We start from the raw sequence: 14,737 nt of genomic DNA, 5'->3' as shown, positions 1-14,737 counted from the left end.
AATGGGCTTGTTGAGAGATTCAACAAGACCCTAAAGGGTATGATCAAAGGATTACCTGAAAAGCTCAGGCGAAGATGGGACATCCTTCTACCCTGCCTTCTGTTTGCTTACAGAGAGGTCCCACAAAAAGGAGTTGGCTACAGCCCCTTTGAATTGTTGTTTGGGCACCCTGTAAGAGGCCCACTGTGTTTAGTGAAGGAAGGATGGGAGTTACCTCTCAAAAAGCCTAAACAAGACATAGTGGACTATGTACTTGGTCTCCGCTCCAGGATGGCTGAGTATATGGAGAAGGCATCCAAAAACCTTGAGGCAAGCCAGGCCTTACAGAAAGCTTGGCATGACCAAAAGGCTGTCTTGGTTGAGTTTCAGCCAGGACAGAAGGTATGGGTGTTAGAGCCAGTGGCCCCAGCAGCACTCCAAGACAAATGGTCTGGACCCCATACAATCCTGGAAAAGAAGGTAGAGGTCACCTACTTGGTGGATCTAGGAACTCCCAGGAGTCCCCACAGGGTACTCCATGTTAACAGGTTAAAAGCATATGTTGACAGGGCAGACATGGGCTTGCTCATGGCTACAGATGAGGGACAGGAGGAAGAGAGTGACCCTCTCCCAGACCTGTTGTCTCAGAACCCTGAAGATGGCTCAGTTGAAGGAGTGACCCTTGGAGGCAACCTCACTGCCCATCAGCAGACTGAATGTAGACAAGTTCTACAATCATTTCAACATCTGTTTTCCCTAATACCTAGCCACACTGACTGGTGTACCCATGTGGTGGACACTGGTGACAGTCTGCCTGTAAAGAACAAGCTCTACAGACAACCTGACCACGTCAGGGACTGTATAAAGGCTGAGGTACATAAAATGCTGGAATTAGGTGTCATTGAACCCTCAGAGAGCCCCTGGGCTAGCCCAGTGGTTCTGGTCCCCAAACCTCACACCAAAGATGGCAAGAGAGAGATGAGGTTCTGTGTGGACTACAGGGGTCTCAATGCTGTCACCAGGACAGATGCACACCCTATTCCAAGGGCAGATGAGCTCATAGACAAACTAGCTTCTGCAAAGTTTTTGAGCACATTTGACTTGACAGCTGGCTATTGGCAAATCAGATTAGCTGAGGAGTCTAAGGCCAAAACAGCATTCTCAACCCCAGGTGGGCACTACCAGTTTGTGGTGATGCCCTTTGGTCTGAAGAATGCACCTGCCACCTTCCAAAGGCTGGTGAACCAAGTCCTTACTGGGTTGGATGACTTTTGCGCAGCATATCTTGATGACATTGCTGTCTTTAGCTCCACCTGGGAGGATCACCTGATCCACCTGAAGAAGGCTCTTGAGGCTCTGCAAAGGGCAGGCCTCACTATCAAGGCTACTAAGTGCCAGATAGGGCAGAGTAAGGTTGTATATTTGGGCCACCTTGTAGGTGGAGGCCAAGTTCAACCACTGGAGAGTAAGATACAATCCATCAAGGACTGGTCTCCTCCAACCACCCAGACTCAAGTTCGAGCTTTCTTGGGCTTGACTGGGTACTACAGGAAGTTTGTTAAGAACTATGGGTCCATTGTGACTCCTCTTAATGATCTGACATCCAAGAAGATGCCCAAAAAGGTTCAGTGGACAGTAAGCTGTCAAAAGGCATTTGATGACCTGAGGCCATGTGCTCTGCACCTATCCTGAAAAGTCCTGACTACTCCAAAGAGTTTATTGTCCAAACAGATGCTTCTGAGTTGGGTGTGGGAGCTGTGCTGTCACAACTTAATGTAGATGGTCAAGACCAACCCATTGCTTTTATTAGCAGAAGGTTGACCCCCAGAGAGAAGAATTGGTCAGCTATTGAGAGGGAGGCATTTGCTGTGGTGTGGGCCCTGAAGAAGCTGAGGCCATACTTGTTTGGCACTCACTTCAAGATTCAGACCGACCATAAGCCCCTCTTGTGGCTAAATCAGATGAAGGGTGAAAACCCCAAACTGCTTAGGTTGTCCATTTCCCTACACGGGATGGACTTTACAGTGGAGCACCGGCCAGGTACTGACCATGGGAATGCAGATGGTCTCTCCAGGTACTTCCACTTAGGACATGAAGACGAGACTGGTCAAGGCTAGTTTAATGTCCCAGCGTTTGGGGGGGGGGGTTGTGTAGGAGAGTAGGGTCTGCTATCCTATGGTCACCCCAAATTTTTGCTTTTTGCTTCACTGGTTTTTGACATATTGAGGCTGTGGGCCTGCCAATCAGACCCCCAGCCTGCTGTTCTCTCTACTAAATTAACACTATGCACCCTAGGTGCATAACCAATTGGAAGTGGATCACCCTGTCAGCCCCTGTACCAGTGTACACTAGGTACCCAGGGCATTGGTGTACCCAAGGCCTGCCAGGGGCTGAAGCATGTATTATGCCACCCCAGGCTTGGCCTAACAAATTTGACACAACTGGCTGATCACTCAGCTGGGGTAAGTTGGTGTAACCACCTCTTACTTAGGTGTAGTATACCTATACCTAACCTTAAATGGGACACCTGGTAACCTATAAGTCACTCCTATGGCAGGCCTTAACAATCCTGAAGGCAGAGTGCTTGGTTCCATGTGAGATGGTGCTCTGGCATGAGCTGAGCCTGTCTGTAGTGGTCGGAACAACTTCCTTCTACTGTTTCCAGATATCGTCATACCATATACTCTTAAGTGCATTATGAACCTCGCGGTTAAATGCTATCTTTGGTTTGGCTTTATCAAAACATGTCGAGTAAGGTGTCATACGAATTGGAATACTAACCCCTCGCCAATTCTGGCGACGGGGTTAGCATTCCACCCTTTTAGAGGGACACGACATGTACAGTACCTGAAACCCGGGTAAAATCAGACATAGCCTCAGCTCCACAAAATGGATGCTGCCACCACAGACACAAGTCTGCCCTCCTGCTGCTGGGAGTCCTTCCAGCTTGGGAGGTGTGGACAAAGGGTTTCCTGCCAGGGGAGGTGCATGCACCACCCCAGACAGGATTTTGTGTATTGGTCAGGTAGGGCTTGAAAGAAACCAGACATGCCTGTGGCTCACAAGGAGCCTCGGTGCATATGCCAGTTCAAACCGGTCCTGGGGCACACCAGTCCCGGGCCTGGGGCGAGCTGGACAAAGGATTGGGGGTGTAACCACCCCCCTTCCTGGTCCCACCCTTAGGGAGGGACCTAGCAGGTAGTCCGGCCCCTAGAATCCGCTTAAAGGTAGGAGCTGTGTCCTAAGACTTCAGACATCCTGGAATCAACTTGAAACTAAGAAGAAGACGGGAACTTCGACATTCTGCTGCACAGAAGACTGAAGGAAATCTCCCCTGTGGTCAGGGAGTGACCACCTTGCTAACGCAAGCACCATCCAGCGAATCAACGTCTGCTTTGCCGCCGCCTCCCGCTGGAGCCCGAGCCCAGAGACTGACAAGACCTGGACCTCCAGACCTCTCCCCGCCCGATCCACAGTCCCTGAAAAGAGGAGACCCGTGGAGGCAACAAGACACGTGGAGCCAGCCATCTTGGAACGACGACGACAAGCTGCAAGTGCAACAACCGAGGCTCCCTCCAAGTTGTGCTTTGGGATCTGAGAAGCCCAACCCTCGAGCAGCATCTGCACCAAAGGTGAGCCCTCCAGCATCTCCACGATCTGCGTGGGGCGCTTCTGCATTTTGCCACTCGACGCGCCTAACCGGTTGCTGGCCCGCTGGCTAGTGGCCATCTTGGCGACGAACTTCAAGAAACACACCACTGGTCTGGTTGCTCCAGACTGGCCCTTGCTCCCCTCCAAAGGAGCAGTCCCTCTGACCTTGCTGGTCAGAACAATCAGCTTATCTTGTTCTCCACAACAATTGCTTTTGCCAAGGCTTGTTTGCTTCGATCAAGTCGCCGACACCGCCGACAGCGAGAGCCTGCGTGGGACAGCTCGTGAACCAACTCCTGGACGTCGTCGACCTCCAGGGACCACGTGGCTGCAGAGACAAGCTACACCTTTCTTCCTGTTTGCACCCGACATTGCCTGGTACCCACCTGGTGCCACGCTGGTCACTGGCTAGTGACTGTGAACACTGTCCCCTCTGCTTACAGGTCTTCTACAACTCCGATCCACTCTTGGATCCACCGCATCTCTCCCGGACCGACCGCCTGCAGCATCTTTGTCCACAGGCTCCAGTGACCCGATAGAAGAAACCCGACGCACTTCGACACCTATGCACCCGCTTCCTGTGGGTGAGGTAAAGCTGGCACTCCGGTGCCCAAGTGTAGAGTAACATCTCTAGTGTCTGTGTTTCCGATCTTAAGGTCATAGTCCATCCGGAAGATCCTCTTTGCAGTAACTTTGTACTTTTTACGCACCCATTGAAACCTATGGGAGCACGCGTGTGACTATTTGCTCTGCACACGCCACCCGTGGACCTCCTGGTCACTAACTGAAGTTAGCTCCTAGTAGGCCCAGCGATTCTAGAGGCCCTAGGCCTTTTCCCTTTTCTGTTCGTGGTACTTATACCACTATTTTAGTATATGGTTTGAGCGGCCACCAGGGCCTATCCATATAAAGTGCAACTTCTGTGTATTCTACTGTAATCTTGTTTGACGATTTGTGCTCCTGTGCTCATAAAGAGACTAGGGGTTACTTTGAGAAATAAATACCTATATATTTTGAATATATATCTGTGTGGTGTCCTTTCATTGGTATAAAAGGGGGTTGCATTTGGTAAAACAGCTGGCTTAACACGCTTCACGAGTTTAGCCTCAAAGACTGCTTAGCCTACGCTACCACTAGGGCAGCTAGTCCGAAAAGGTTGACTTACAACCACACCATAAGGGTTGCTTGGCATGGTACAAGGTGATCACTTTAACTAGTGAACATCATATACCAGGCCAACTTCTCACAGTTACGCTCTAAAACAAGCAGGGACACACAGCCCAGGTTTAGAAGGACAGTCGGGGCAGTACATACGAATCTCCTTCCGCGTACCTCTTCGCCAACAGACTCTGCATCTCCTAGTGGGAAAATCTTTTGCCGGTGTGGGAGGGATGAAATCAGGAAAGTGGCGGTCTTTCAATCGAACCACATCCTCCACCACTCCAAATCTAGGAACACTTGCATGTTCCACAACAACAAGGCTAGCTATCACAGAGTGCTGAAACTGAAGAAATGTCAACTTTGACACAGGAGAACACTCCTTGAACACAATAAAAGCATTGAAATTTGCTAATTAAAAGAAATGGATGGCCAACTTCTTATACCAAACATAAGCCTTCCGAATAGCAGAGTAAGGTTCCAACCTCTGATCTACTCTGTCAACACCACATGTGCTTATTGTAGTCTAGAATGCACACAGGTTTGCGCACTTCAGCAACCTGACCCCAAACAGCCACAGGTGAAGTACTCTCATCATGGATGGTAGTCAGCATGTACACATCCCTCCTGTCCACAAATTTTACAGCTAGTAGTTCATCACTACGCAAGGAACTGCACTGCCCCCTCTGAAGTTTTTTGCAAACAAGCTCTTTCCGATAACCTTTACAGTTAGAGCGGATTGTGCCACATGCAAAAGTGTCCACTTTATACAATTCCTTAAATAACTGCACAGCAGTATAGAAGTTATCAAGGTACAAATGGTGGCCTCTGTTAAACAGTCTTCTAGCAAGATCCCACACAATTTTCTCTGAAACTCCAAAAGTGGACGGACAACCTGGGGGGTCAATAGTAGAATCTCCACCAGTGTACACACGAAAATTAAAAACATATCCTGTCCTACTCTCAGACAACATATACAGCTTAATTCCATAGCGTGCCCTCTTGCTAGGGATGTACTGCCTAAAAACCAAACGGCCCTTGAACAAGACCAAAGACTCATCAATAGATATTTCTTTCCCTGGAGTATAGATCTCAGAAAATCGATCTACAAAGTGATCTAGAACGGGCCGAATCTTAAAAAGACGGCCACAGTCAGGGTGATCTCGTGGCAACGCCATAGAATTATCAACAAAATGCAGCATACGTAGCAAAAGTAAATACCGATTACGAGTCATAACTGCAGGAAATATGGCAGTTGCCAACAAGGGGCTAGTAGACCAATATGAAGCCAAGGTTGGCTACCGTACCACACCCATCAATAAAGTCAAACCCAAAAACTTCTTAATCTCTTCCATATATGTGGGAGTCCACCGGGTAGCTCTAGACTGGGGCCTAAGTTTGTCGCTGTTGTCCCTCAAAAACGGTTCAGCATACAAATTTGTCTGCTCAACAATCTCACCCAAAAATACATCATCCATAAACAACTGAAAAAACTGTATAGGCAAAAAGTGTTCACAATCCACTGTACACCCTGCATCACCGCTAAAGGCAGGCAACACCGGCTGCACCATGTTTGGATCAACCCAAAGTCCAGCACTTCCAGTAGGAAGCCTAGCAGCCTCAGACTGCAATCCAGATGCCTCTTGCACCATCGGCACAGCAGTTTCCTCCTCTAAGACAGGCACTTCATCCGCACTGAGAGTTGCTTCATCCACACCAAGAGTACCTTCATCTGCACTGAGAGTACCTTCATCTTCCGATGATTCCATGTTGAGAGAAAACTCACTGCCAGAATCTTCCCCTCCCTCCTCTCCCTCAGACGCACTGTCAGTCTCATAATCATGCTCAGAGGAAGATTCAAGAAGCATACCAACCACCTGTTGAGCAGTCATTCTACGGCTAGCCATATTGCTTACTGATAAAGGTAACTTGTCAAACAAGTCAACAACAACAAACACTTTGTAAAATAAGTAATAAACAAAAAGCACCTTTATCAAAAACTCATATATACTCCAAAACAATACCACTCACTTGCCAGAGGCAGCTAAACTATTCACCACCACCTACTCTGTACAGACACAGTATGGATCAACAATATCCCACTAAAAAAGAAAGAGAAAAGCAATTACACATAAGACTATGCAAAACACATCGCAAAGAATTTCATGCTCAAACCACTAACTAAATATGCCGCCATTATGACATCACTTACAAAAAAATTCATTCAGACATTACAATATTACTCATTTGGAGTAAATACAACAACAAAAAAATTCTTACCAAAACAATGCAACTACACAAAACTGCAGAACAACCACTGTCGAAACCGGAAACAGGAATCAAAAGCTTTAGACTAGAATAAAAAGGAGAAAAAAACGTTATTGTCACATATGCATATAATGCTCTAGACCATCACGTACTGCGCAAAATTTATTACTTGAACCTCCCACTTTCAAGAAGGAAAGATCGATGGCCCAATCCTTTACAAGCAACGCGGCGAGAATCTGGAACTCAGCCTCAGCTCCGGACCACCCCCTCCCTCTTCCCAGTCCTTCAAACCTGACCTCAAAGTTCTCCTCCTGCAAAGACACTTCCAAACTTAATTCACACCCTCTCTATTGTCTGAAGGAAGTCTTTATATTATAGGAAATTCTGTTCTCCATGCCCGTAGAAGTGCCTTCCCAGTGTGTTCCTGTGTTTTGAGTGTCTGCCATTTATTGCACTTTTATACCTCTACTTGTACTTTGTACTCTTTTGTAACTTGCACACATGTCACTTTTCCTCTTCTAACGTATTGTTTGCTACCTCTTGTATTTTGTTTGCTTTTGATACATGCACAATTACCACCATTGCCTCATGTAACATAACGTTTGCTCTTGTTTTCAGAGTGTCTGCCATTTATTGCAGTATTTTACCTCATGTGACATCCATCAGAGAGCTGCGTGAATAATTACCTGGTAATCCCCTCAGCACATTGCAAACATGCACATACATGACACTGTTCAGGGATCTATCATCTACAGCTGACATTAAATGACCATTCATCATGGTTCCCCCATTAAAGCAGTGCACTTTGTGATCTGCATGGTACATGTTCTTTGCAGCAGACACATTAACCCTCTGTGCTACCTTTCCAGGAGTCAACCCTTCCACTACACAAAACTCCATCTCTCTCTAGGAAGAACATTAATCACCAAAGTTATCATGACCTTTGAATTGTTTCTGAAAATTGCTGGAGGCCAGGAAGGAGGCAGCAAGTTTTTTTCAAACCATAATATACTTGCAAACACTACGCACCCACCCGAAATAGGTACCCAGTGAGGTCACACCGTTCGCATCGCCCTAACCTGTTCAAGGTTCATGTGACCTCAGTGACAGTCACAGCGACTGGATCACTGTTGCTCTAGGGAGTGCTGCTTCGTAGGCCTGCCTGCAAGACTGGAGATGAACTTCAGTATGGATTGTGGTGGACAGGCCTTCAAGGTTAACCCACAATTGACACCACTACGGTACACCTGCTTGTGCTAAGACATCAAGCCTTCTAAGGTCTAGTGGGGCCTTCTAGGGTCTAGCATGGGAATGTGCTCCCTCAGTACAGTGGTGTGGTGGACTGGTCATGAATGCTGAACCCGGTTCCCCAGTTCCAAATTCGACAGCTCTGGCCATAGTGTCACATCCCCACTGAACACCATACTTGCCCACTGAGAGAAACTCGCACTGCCTTCAGCTATAACCTAATTGTGCCCGCTATAAACACTTGGATGTGGCTCAATTCAAATTATGCACTTGATAAGAGTAATACGCTGCCTAAAAAAAAAAGCAACCACTCATAGGGAATGCAAAGCATGTGAAATGTAAGCAGAAACAACATGGTTACCTAAACGATCTCTCACTAAGTATTCAGAAATCAGCGAGTGGTTTCACCTGAAAAGTTATGGACATGACTAGAGGGCCCTGAAGGGAACCATTTCACTGTCCATTGCTTACATCCTTACAAAACGTAAGCAGTATGGTATAAAAAGACCACATCCATAAACACAGAGCCATTGTGGAAATATGGATTTTTCTGATCAGTTATGTCCCCTATCTTGGACCCCAACGGTTTCATGTATGAATCACAAGTACATGTATGTTCCCTCCAGTTCCAGTTATGAAGACGCAAACTCATGTGCGTCCACCGTCAACATGTCCTCTTTCAGATCCGCCATGAATAGGCTGGATATTCCATTCCTAAGTATGAAAGGCCACCGGCTTTATATGGTTCACTTATGCCATTTTACAGTTCAGGCGAGTAGGCCCTGATTCTGCCATCAAGCTTTCCCTGCCTTCTGCCTCTGAGCCTGCATCTGTATCCATGAACTTTGTCCTCATTCTCTGCGCGGCTCACGATGCCTGACATCAGCTTGCTGCCTGCCAAAAAACTATATTTCACCTTCGAAATTATCTGCTCCGCTCCCTGCCCAATGCATTCCTGTCTAGTAGTTTAAGTAAACATTCTTCCAGCTACCGAGCAAAGGCCCGGCTTCTCTGTCTTTATGCAAGTAATTCATAGCCCTATTATTATGGAAGACTTTCGCCCTCGCTTCTAGTGTAGACACTTAGACGCTTGTACACGCACTAACAGTCAGTATAGTCAGTATAGAATAAGATTCTACTCTAAGAGACCTCTCTTTTGGATAACATAGTTCTTTAAACATAGGATGTTAGATATGATTTGGGATAAGGTTGACTTGACCCTCCAGACATCTGTCGCCACATGTAGAGCTAAATGTCAAGTCCCCTTCACCCCCTAGTTGCACGTCAATCACACGTCATGCTGCTGCGCGCGCATTTCTGCCAAGTAATTCTGCTGACATTGCGAAATTCTTTCATGGAACCACCCTATTATGACATCACACTTAATGACGTTCTTTAGTTACACCCAGTTACACCTACTTTTGCTACGTATGTATGTTTTATCTACACTATCAATTGTTACGCCTCCTGCATTTGCTTCAATGTAATGCCTATTGTATAAAAGTAATTACTTATCAATAAAGCATGTACTTCACTTCCTGAACCTCCGTGGTGATGGAACTTGGAGCAACCGATTCGAATCGTCCATTGGAATAAAGCCCATTCCGAACCTCTAATACCACGGATTCTGCCTCTTATTTATTGAGCTATTTTTATTATGTTTCTGTATCAAATTAAGTCCCGGTAATTAAATTATTTACCACATGAATGGCGCCCGAACAGGGACACTTTCTCATCTCACGCGCCGGCGGTGCGTTGCAGGCCCGGTCTCCTGCCACAGCTGGACGGACAACAACGCGTACCAGCAGGATTTCCTGTATCTCCCTCCGGTCAAGCGGGGGCGACTGAGGCTGCGATCAACACCCAGACGAGGCGGTGAGAAGTGCGAAGTATCCCGACCAGAGCCTAGCTGAGAGAGCAAGATCCGAGGTATACAGAGGCCCACCAGGTTTCCGAAGCTCAGAAGTGTCCGAAGTTGTCGAGTCGAGTCCAGTCCGGTCCAGTTCAGTTCAGTTCCGTTCCGAGGCCTTCCGTTCCGAGCTACCCGGTGAGTACCATTACTGGGGAGGCGTTCTGACGTGCACATAGGTTGTGCCGGTCAAGACGGGTTTGGGTACACAAATCCGGTCTGCACTGTTTTAGCAGTGTATCTGTACTGTTTAGCAGTATATCTAGTATATCAAGTATATAAATTCAGAATAATTCAGTTAATGCCGAGTATTATGTTTAGTGATTAAGTTTTCCTTAGATCGTCATCATCATCGTTGCTCAGTTAAATGTTAAATGTTAAATGTTTTTAATACGTTCTGCATATTGTGGTGTGAATGACTGTTCATTATCGTGTTTTATTGTATTAAGTTTGTTCAAGATCAAGTATCAGACCAGTTCTCAATATGCTGCTCTTTTCGAAATTAAGACAGTTCACAACTAGAAAAGGGGTACTCGAAGAAGCCGTTCCTATTCCTCCTAGGGACACTCCAGGGTACTTCATGTATCACAAACACGGCTTAGACGCTATATTATTTCTTGATTTATGGGTAGACTACACCAAGGAATTACCAGAAAGTCAGAGGTGGCCCGCAGCTGGGACCTGGGATGCAGAGTGCATCATGAAAGTAGAGGAAGAGTTATGGAAAAGGAAAGCTAGACAATCACAGAAAGACGCCATTGAATTATGGCGTAAAGAATCGTATAGACGTACAGAAAAAGCACGTAGACAGGAAGAGAAGAGTAAGGAAAATTCAAATAAAGTCCGAGAAAATCTATTAATTGAAGAAGGTACACGAGTGAAATCAGAACAAGTAGACAGACAAAGAAATGCCCTTATGAATGGTATGTATCCCCTTCTGGCCGAGGGATTACCTAAGGCTACTCCGGAGATACCAAAAGACTTGCCACCCCCATTGTTCCCAATAAAAATGCATCCTAAGGAGCATCCTAGAACCGCAGAAGATGTTTTTCTTTCCTCATATTTAGATGACGCAGCTCCCGAGTATGCTAACCCCGCCCCACATAGACCGTCTGCCGGGGAAGTTCAACGCCAAGATCCTGTATCTGCATCTCTACAGCACCAAATCCTGACACAAGTTCCGGCAAGCACATCTGTTTCCACATCTGTTCCTACAGCTACTTCTATAGCTGTGTCCACACCTATAGTTGCTGTATCGCGTTCAACGAATCCTTTCACGCCCGATACCCCAGACGGGGCTACCGGAGGTGCTACCAACATTTTTTCTACACCACCCAGAATAAATAAACTTACTTTTCAAGAAACAGCACATCCACGTACCCCCAAACTCATAAATGCCCGCACGCTTAAGGAACTTCTTGTAGATTGTAGATATGACCCTGTGCCCGGCAAAGAGGACGAAATGATCATGGCATCATTACGTATCAGACGAGCCGCGGTGTATTTGGGGAAGTTACCAGGAATGACTGTGCATCTAGATAATATATATCATTTTGTCCAAACAGGGCGAGATTCTGAAAGTATTAACAGAGCTATGGAATACCAGAAAGTGGAGATACAGGGGGAACTGTTACGTTTCCTCATAAATTGTGTAATCAGAAATCAAGACCGACCGGGGGTAGATCCGGAAATAATGCAAATTCTTACCAGATGGAGCCAGAATATATCAGAAGGGAGACATGATAAGCAAAAATGTATAATAGCCATGTGTCGAAAGATCCGTAAAGAAATAGAACGCCTACACGAAGAGAGATTAACGGTAGATCAGTTCGAACAAAGCGAGGAGGAAGGATCAGGACTGCCCACAGGACAGTCAGAAACCATAGCCTATGTAGGTAGAGGAAGATCTTGTAATAGTACTAGATGTTTCACTGACCCGATACGTCCGATATGTCCAGAAAATAACAGGAATTTCCAAACACCTATAATAAATATAAGGTCCCCCGAGCATTCGTTCCAAGCCGCTGACAAATTACTCCGAGAACGAAGGGGTTATCATTTACTCGATTCTATGGATGAACAAGAATTAGCCAGGTCAGCCGTTCATTGGGTTGACAGTCCCGGAAAATATGGTGATGATACAGTAGCACACACATTTTTGAACCTCACCCCAGATGAACAGCGTTTAGCTGGGATTTATATGATTCAACAACTTCTTATACTATATAAAAGCCAACATTCAGATCCTGGTCCCTTACCTGATATATTGACTGAATTACTCACGAATAGATGGAGAGGTTCAGGTACTAAGCTAATTAAAGAAATACTAGAATCAAGAAAACAGTACATTCTTTTTGTATGTCCAGAACATGTCTCACTGCCCATCAAGGAAAGAACGACGTATTACATGGACAGACAGAATCCCTTACGAGAAGTACACCCAATAAAGGGCGAGGACAATCAGTTTAAACGTGTATTTGTATATACGCCCATATCGAAAATAGAATTGTTAGAAATGAAGAAAGTGGTACCCAGTCATGACAAAGACCCAGCGGGTTTCCACCGAGAAATTAAAGACATGTTACTCATGGGAGAGTATACCTATCCCGACATTATGACAATATTAAAGGTATTAATGCCTGCTGGCATTTATGAAAAACTCAAGGAAAAAGAGTGGGAGGTGGGAGACCAAAAGATAGACTGGACAGCATTAGAAAATGAAGAAAAGGCCCGAGGTCCAGGTTCGGGGCTTGGGGACAAAACTAAAGCACTACCAGGTTTACTAGTACAGGTACTGCCGCGTTTATTAACTACGAAAAAGGAAGACTGGGGTGCAATCTCAGCTTGTAAACAAAAGCAAGATGAAGACACTAGTGATTTCTATGCCCGATTCGAAAAATGTTTTGGTATAAATAGTGGCATAAAAGCAAGTAGCGAATCATACCCACATCTGTTTGTGACAAAATTAGTTGAAAATTCCTTGCCCCAGGTGAAGAATAGAGTATTAAAATTCGAGAGTACCTGGCAAGGTAATACCCCATCACAAATGTTACAAATGTTACAGTACCATTACAATAGAATTAGAGAGGAACAAGAACATGAACAGAAACGCATGAAAGACACAAAAATGAAAATGCTAGTCTCCCAGACAGTTCCAGCTGAAGGTCATAAAAGGGGTACGACACATTCCGGTGATTCAGCAGGACCTGTAAAAGGGACATGCAACTATTGTAAACAGCCAGGACATTACATACACGATTGCCCAGTCCTGAAGCGTAATATCGCCACAGGTAAAACACAGGAAAGACCACGGCCACCTAGACAGGATCAGAATGAACAAGGAGCACCGCAGCATGCACAGTCCATGCCAGCTCCACAACAGTCTATACAGTTTGTGCCAGCTGCACCAGCGCTGCCGGTTGCTGCCACACAAACCACGACACGACAGCTGTACCAGACCGCACAGTATGATTATCCTGATTATCAACGATACGCATGAACCAGCCTAGAGAGGGAAGTTGACTTACCCCTTATCGAGGTCCCTGTAGACCAAGAAGGACCTTATGTACATAGTGAACTATTAGGCCAAGATAGAACATTTTTACTTGATACAGGGGCAAGTCGAACAACTATAAAACGTAGTGAAGTTCCAGGGGCACCCCTCTCAGGCTCACAGAATATTTCCCTTGGTTTTTCAGGAAAACCTATTGTTAATGAAGTATCACAGCCTCTTCCACTTACGATAGGACCCTTAACCCGAACTACAGATTTATTGCTTACTAAATCATGTCCAGAAAACCTGTTAGGTATAAAAACACTGAAAGCTCTAGGAGCTATAATATGTTGTTCTCCGGAAGGAGTAAGATTGTTTTTACGTGATTTCAAAGGTCACTATGTGTCTCGAGACATGGATCCCCGACTACAGACTTTACCTACACATTTATGGGCACAAGGCCCTACTGATGTGGGTTGCATGAATATTACACCATATCGAGTTACATTAAAGGCAGGAGTGGTACTACCACGAATGCGACAATACAAGTTACCACCAGATGCTGTAGTGGCTTTACTGCAAATTATTGACGAGCTCATTGTCCAAGGAGTAGTTGTGGAAACAGACTCCAATGTATGTAATTCCCCGATAATTCCGATTCTTAAACGAACAGATCCAAAGGCTCCGCCAGTATATCGATTGGTTATTGATCTGCGCGAATTGAACAAATGCATTGTGCCACAATTCCCTGTGGTCCCAGATATCTCGTCATTACTGACAGCTATTGATTCTGAAGCAACATTCTTTACTGTAATTGATCTCAAGAATGCCTTTTTCAGCGTCCCAATAGATCCGGAAAGCCAATACTTGTTCGGATTTAGTTTAAATGGACGTAGCTTTAAATTCACACGCGCACCTCAAGGATTTACAGAAAGCCCCAGCATCTATAGCCAAGCACTGAAACGAGAACTCGACAGTATCCACATGCCAGTCAACACTGCCCTGCTTCAATATGTCGATGATCTGCTGAT

At 45.7% G+C, this 14,737-nt stretch overlaps 1 protein-coding gene and 1 long non-coding RNA gene across 2 annotated transcripts in view; one reads left to right on the top strand and one right to left on the bottom strand.

Moving 5' to 3' along the window:
* Positions 1 to 14,737, top strand: part of LOC146871841 (S-adenosylhomocysteine hydrolase-like protein 1) — an 879,643-nt gene that overhangs the window by 737,233 nt on the left and 127,673 nt on the right. The window lies entirely within an intron of this gene.
* The window catches only part of LOC146871842 (uncharacterized), a 140,784-nt gene that overhangs the window by 82,895 nt on the left and 43,152 nt on the right, over positions 1 to 14,737 (bottom strand). The gene's annotated exons all lie outside the window — the stretch shown is intronic.

Source organism: Triturus cristatus, chromosome 1_1 (assembly GCF_964204655.1).
Source record: "Triturus cristatus chromosome 1_1, aTriCri1.1, whole genome shotgun sequence".
Classification (NCBI taxonomy): Eukaryota; Metazoa; Chordata; class Amphibia; order Caudata; family Salamandridae; genus Triturus; species Triturus cristatus.
This window is presented reverse-complemented; position numbering and strand designations above follow the sequence as displayed.